Source organism: Mus pahari, chromosome 2 (genome assembly GCF_900095145.1).
Source record: "Mus pahari chromosome 2, PAHARI_EIJ_v1.1, whole genome shotgun sequence".
NCBI lineage: Eukaryota > Metazoa > Chordata > Mammalia > Rodentia > Muridae > Mus > Mus pahari.
In genome coordinates, this window is record NC_034591.1 from 151269778 (window position 1) to 151276184 (window position 6407).

General features: G+C 46.8%; 1 pseudogene; it reads left to right on the forward strand.

Annotated features, from left to right (window-relative positions):
• The first annotated feature begins 3693 nt into the window (after positions 1-3693).
• Positions 3694-6407, forward strand: part of LOC110316947 — a 61646-nt pseudogene continuing 58932 nt past the window's right edge.

The following is a 6407-nucleotide window of genomic DNA, read 5'->3' on the forward strand; positions in this document are numbered from 1 at the left end:
ATTTTTTACATATTAAGTTCAACTTGATGGACCATCCTGGCACCTACTGAGCTCTTCATGAAGAGACTAGAGAAGGATCAGATGAAAAGTGGCCAGGACCAGGAAGTGTGTGCCACGTGAAGCCACAGGTGACCATCAGAGAGGATGAGGACTATACATAGAAAATGGGATCAAAAGAGAGACAGGAGAGGGGGCTTCCCACTGTGTAAGTGCGGAGGCCCGAGAGGGGGGCCCCTACAATATAAGTGGCATTTTAAAATTAGTGTCTACCTCAAGATAGCCTGCAGCAGCCAAACAGACAAAAGGAAGTGACAGGAAAGAAAAACGGGAAGAAAATTAAGATTTATGAAGTGTCTAATACATTCCAGCAACACACTGATTGCCTTTTGCCCTCTCTCTCTTCCGGACCCACTACAAGCTCAAAAGTGTTAAGCAGTTTTCACTCAAGGTGGTGGCTAGTGCAAAATTCAAACGCCAGCCTGTTTTTTCATGGTGGGGAATCCTGAGGCTACTACAAGGGCTTGTGTCAGTCAGGTAGCTGCGGTCTGGGAGAGGCCTGAGGTGGCCACCTCAGAACCAGCCCAACCCCATTTTAGAGTCGTTTGGCCGACTCTATGTGTGGACCTGTGTGGACCTGCATGGAGGGGGCTGGGGATGTGTATGCATGTGTGTGTGCATGCGTTTGTGCACATGTGTGCATGCATGTGTGTGCATGTGCGTGTGTCATGAAACTATAAAGGAGGTCATGAGAGGCAAGGAAGAGATCTGAAGGGAGGCAGGAGAGATGTAGTGATGGAATGTGGGTGACCAGAAAGCAGAAAGGAGAATGATTTGGGGGACATTACAGGGGACAGTACAAGGGATGAATTAAAACAGAGCACAATAATGAGCGCATCTGAAAAATAAATCGTGAAAGTCACCACTTCATACGCCAACTTTAAAAATTAAGTGTAAAAAAATAAAATAAAAATGGGGATGTGGTCAAAAAATAGAGATACTTATGTAAGTCAAGATGGGTGTGGTCATAATCCTTTGATCCCAGCCAAGTCAACTAACTAGCCCTGAGCCGTTGGTAGTGGGGGAGGGGGTAACACAAATAACGATTCCATGAAGACAGTTTGATGCCGGAAGTAAGAAATCTGGCTCCATATTATATAATCTAAAAGTGCCCCCACCACCTACCCCCACCCCACGCATGAGAGAAGGAAAGGAAAAAAAAAAAAAAAAACTCCCAGAAATCACACAGTCAAGGCAAATGCAGTGAAAAGGCTCATTGGTTGCTGTGGCAACCGACTCTTCCTTGCTCTGGCTGCTTATCCCACGATCCCTCTGTCACCCTATTTTTAGACTGGAGACAACGAATGAAAATGACTTTAAAATTATTTTTTTCTTTTCTATGTGATTAAGACATGCATAACCTTTGGGGAAAGACCCAGAAGACAGAACCTGGGAGTAGGGGCCAGGACCCTAGATCTGATTCTAGGGGACCTGTGTCTGTTTGAGACCTGGGCCACTGGGTTCTTAGTCATTGGCCACAAAGGAAAGATGCTGAAGGACTGAGGGACCAAACCCAGCTCGGCAGTGTGGACACTCCCACCGAGGCAGGTGGAGGGACTTGGTCACTTAAATAAACAGAAGGAACAGCGTGTGATGTAATCGCTGTAATCCCTGTCCTTGGGAGGACTGGGAGTCTAAGGCTAGCCTCAGCTACATAGTAAGTTGGAGGCTAGTCTGGGATCCATGTAACCCTGTCTCATAAAATCATAATAATTTTAAATGAAAATAAAATAAATATAATAACCATTCCAGGAAGGGGGAAGCAGCTGTGGGCTATCTGGTGTCTCCAAGATGCCCCAAAACTCAAAAATAAATCTCCCATCAAATCACTTAAACTATGTATTTTACCAACACTGCCAAGGAACCGAATGCTGAAACCTGCAGTCTTTTTCCTGAGAGTGAGCGCAAATCTTCTTACAATATTTTTTTTTCAGTTGTGATATTTCAAATGCTATTATGGACTACCTGTCTCCTTTCTCTTTTAACTGAAGGAAAGATACTGTTTTGAAGAACTGCTTCTGCCAGATCTTGAATGTTCCCAACACAAAGAACTGATGTATGTCTGCGGTGATAGATATGCCAATTACCTTGATCTGATCACCACACATGGCATATTGAAATGACACGCCGTGTTCTGTAAATATGCACAATTACTACAAGTCAATTAAAAAGAAAATGCACTTGTATCACTTCTCCCCTCTGCTGATGAAGACGAGCCGTGATTATAGTGTCTGCCTTTGCCTCGTGGGAAACCTGAATGTGGGCCGTGTGCTCTTGAGCTGCTTTCGGGAGAAAACCGGGCCTCCTGAAACACAGTGGAAAAGCCATTGACAACCACAGTGCTAAAACACTGGGTCTGCACTGCGGCAGAAAATAGACCTGAGCTGGAGACTGGGAGAAGTTGGGGAGAGGTCCCTATGGGAGGAGAAAAAGCTAAGCCACTTGTTTTATTTCGTTGACTCAGCTCAGGGATGAAAAGGGGCCTCGTGGGTTCAAATGGGTCCTGAGGTTCAGCCCTACAGAGTCACCCCACTCTGTCGGAGAGGGAGGTGCTGGGGTGGGGGGTAAAGGGCTGTTGTTTCCTCTGTTTATTATGTTAATAAAGAGCCTTGGTCGAACTCATTGAGAAGTAGCTGTGAAGATGGGGTTGTGCCCACTGCTGCTTTTCAGACCCAAAGGTATTCTCCCCAAGTGCTATACAAGATAAGGAGCCGGGCTAGCCCTCATCCCTGTTCTGGAGAGGGATGAGAACAGGAAAAACAGCCAGTGAGTAGAGGTGTCTCTGCGAGGACAGTTAGAAGGTGAACCACTTCAAGCAGATGTTGCCATCATTCACCCCATGACATGAAGCCACCTGCAGTGGTACAGAACGTTCAGCTGTGGGAAGTTTGGCCACGAAGAGAAGGCTACTCAAGCTACTGTCTCACTTCCCCAGTCCGTTGCTGGTGGGTGTTTTAAGTGTCGGATTTGAGAGCCTTTGGCTATCTATTTACCCTCTGCCTGCTGTTTATCCTTTTACTGTGGGTAACTAATACTTAAGAAATGCCACTCATTCAGAACTCGAAGTATGGCTGTCCATACTTTGATTATCCAGACCGTTACAGAATGGCCCTTACAGGTCATTGATGGGAAGAGCAGGGTTCTAGATCAGCTGGGGTCCCAGGGTGGAGGCTGCCAGTGTCCAGCATGCTGGACTATTGCAGAGAAGCTATGGGCAGAGAAAGTCTGTTTGCATTGCAGTCTTTCTGGCCTCTGTATTCATCACCTGCTGACACTCACGGTTTAGCTTAGCTCTCCCATCTACAGCGCTCTCCTCCACCACAGACTGTGTGCATCTCCTCTCGTGTGAGCTCATTGCCTCTGCTGCTTCCTCTGCTATTTTTACTACACATGCAACCGTTGCTTAACATGTACCATTCATGTAGACGGCGCAGCCCGCAAACCCCCATGTGCAGCATGAGTCACATCTGTCTCACTCATCACTGCCTAATTACCAGAGGGTTTTTACCTTCAGAAGTATCTGCTGAGTAAAACGTGACTGCTCCAGGTTGAAAGTGCCCCTCAAAAGGCATGTGCACCCAGACTCTGGAATGTGACCGTACGTAAAAACAGAGCCTGTAGGTGCGGTTAGTGAAGATGACGTCATACCGGGTGTCAGTGCTTCTTCGGCCTTATAAGAAGGCTGTACGGAAACACAGAGGGAAAGAGACAGCAGCCTTGAGGATGCATGCATAGACTAGGGAATATCCAGGGCACTGGCCACCACTAGAAGCTAGAAAGCAAGCAAGGAACAGACTCTTCGGTGTGTCCATTAGGACCCACACTTACCAATGACCTGACTTTGGGCTTCTGGCTTCCCGAATTTGAGTACAAAATCCTGTTGTATTAAGTCACTCCGTTTGTGGTAACCAACAGCATCCCTGGTAAGGTGATGTAATAGCCTACCTGTATGAAGTATAAATTCGGTACAATGGATCACCCTTCCACTCATTGTACTTTGTGGTTGTTGTTGTACGCAAACTGTTGTCTATTTAGACCATCAGAATTGTCAAATGTCCCATTCCAACCAATAGATAAAAATCACACAAGTCCAGATTAAACTTTACAATTACCTTCGACCTGTAAGGTACCAAAATGGGATTGATTCCACGGAAGAGAAATGAAGAACCAGTCTCTCTGTTTCCCTTACAAGGTGGAGTTTCGCCCCAACCCCTTTCCCTCCCATGGTCATGAGATGCCTTCCGCCAGCTCTCTAGACTCCAGTTCTGTCGCTCTGTTACTATTGTTATTTATTTCTTCACAAAAAAAAAAATTACCACACCCAAGCTAGTCCCTTAAAGCCACACCGTAGTCTGTCAACTTGGTTGCTATGGATATGGAATCCCCCTAGGATTTGGTTGTGGGATGCTGCTGAGGTCATTTCTCATAAGGTTGCAGCCACGTGTCAATCAAAGCTGCAGACATCTGAAGACTGTCACAGAGCTAGTAGGTCATCCTCCAAATGAGGCTCACGTGCTAGATGCTGGCAAGTTGGTACCTGCCTACGTGGACCTCCTGGTGTGTCAAGGGTCTCCGTGACACAGCATCTGGCTTTCCCTAGAGCAGGAATATGAGGAAGAAGCTGCAATATCTTTTAGTCACAAAGGTGACACATGAGAAGCATTTCAGATGGCTTAATGGCTGAAGGTGCATGCTGCCAAGCCTGGTGGGTGACCAGCATTCAATTCCTGGGACCCATACACTGGAAGAAGAAAAACCAGCTCCCTCAACATCCTCTGGTCTCCACATGTGCACAGAGATGTGCTCTCATACTCTCCCACCACGCTGGAAATAAATATAAAAACTAAAACTGTTAAAGTCATACACCACGGTGGTGCACACCTCTAATCCAGGAACAGCATTGTTAGCTTAGGCTTATTGTGAACTAAGGCCAGCCTGAGCTACATAATGAAGCTCTGTCTTTAAGAACAAAGTCACACATCACGACTCCTACAGTATCCTAGTGAAAAGGCTCGGCTGACTCCATGACAGGCTTCAAATTGGCAGTTAAGGAGACTCGCGACCTAAATCTCTGCTTCCAAGAACCGGGCATGTTCAGGCAAGTCCGGGCCTCAGAAGCTGCCCTGCCACCTGGCCTGAGGCAAGGACGGCGGTCAACAGCAGCTTCTAAACCTCCCCAGCAAGTTTCCAGTCCCCACACCCTGGCGATGGGACGTCTGTAGAGATGGACCCAACAGATTAACATAGAGGTCACCGACCCCAGAATTCCCGAATGTGCTTCAAATCAGGCCTGCGAGCTCACTTGGTTGTCTATCTCGGTATTGGGGAGACCCCAGCATGCTGGACTTATGCAGAATAAAACACTCATTGCACTTACATGCTATTTGAGCCCAGGGTGTCATTCTTCAGCGAATCATGGACTCTTACACTAGTTTCCACATATATTGGCCCTGATTCAGCATAGGTCACACAGGCCCTGGGATCCAGGACAGCATCTTATGTTCTGGCTACCATGTCTCTGGTCCAAAGAAGCGCCTTCAAATGGCTTCCTGCTGTTTCTTTCAGACCAACAAGGGGTTCGTTTCTCCTCCAGAAAACCTTCTCCTCCCAGTAGTCATCTTACACTAGAAGTTGTAGTTGGAGTCCGAGGCTAAGAAATTGGGTCTAAGCCACATACCCTGCCACTGGGGCTGCATGAAATAAAGAAGTGTGAAATCTTGTGTGCGAATCTGGGTAGATATTAGAAAAGGGGGAGATGTGTTTGGCTGTGAGGACAACCAGAACACAGCGCTCCCTACATCCTGTAACTTGAGTCCTACAACTGCTATTTAAGTAACCACCCTAGTGAATTTATTAAAAGAGAGGCAGTCAGACACACAGACTGCTCTTCCCGGTGACCTGGGTTCAGTTGGCGGCACCAAGAGGTCTGGTACCCTTTTGAATTCTCTGGGTACTATGCTTACACATGCCTGGATGTGCACACACACACACGCATACATAGTCACAGAGTTTTTTAAATGCTTAATCTTTAAAAAAGAGGAGGAGGAGGAGGAGGAGAAAGAAAAGGGGAGGAGGAAGAGGAGGAGCCAAAGCAAGGTTCAAACTTCACTTAAAATTACATATGTTTTGCATCTATATTTTTCAACCACAACTTATTGGAAAAAAGCAAGTCAGTAATCCTGTGGTGTGTCCCTGTGTTCTGCTGGCAGTATCCCCTACTGACCATGTTCCCTGTCTCCTGCATGACCAGGCAACAGGCAAAACCCACAGGCTTTGCTGGACCCAGGCTTGGTCTTTTGGTTGGCCTGTTATAGTGTGTGTGTGTGTGTGTGTGTGTGTGTGTGTGTGTG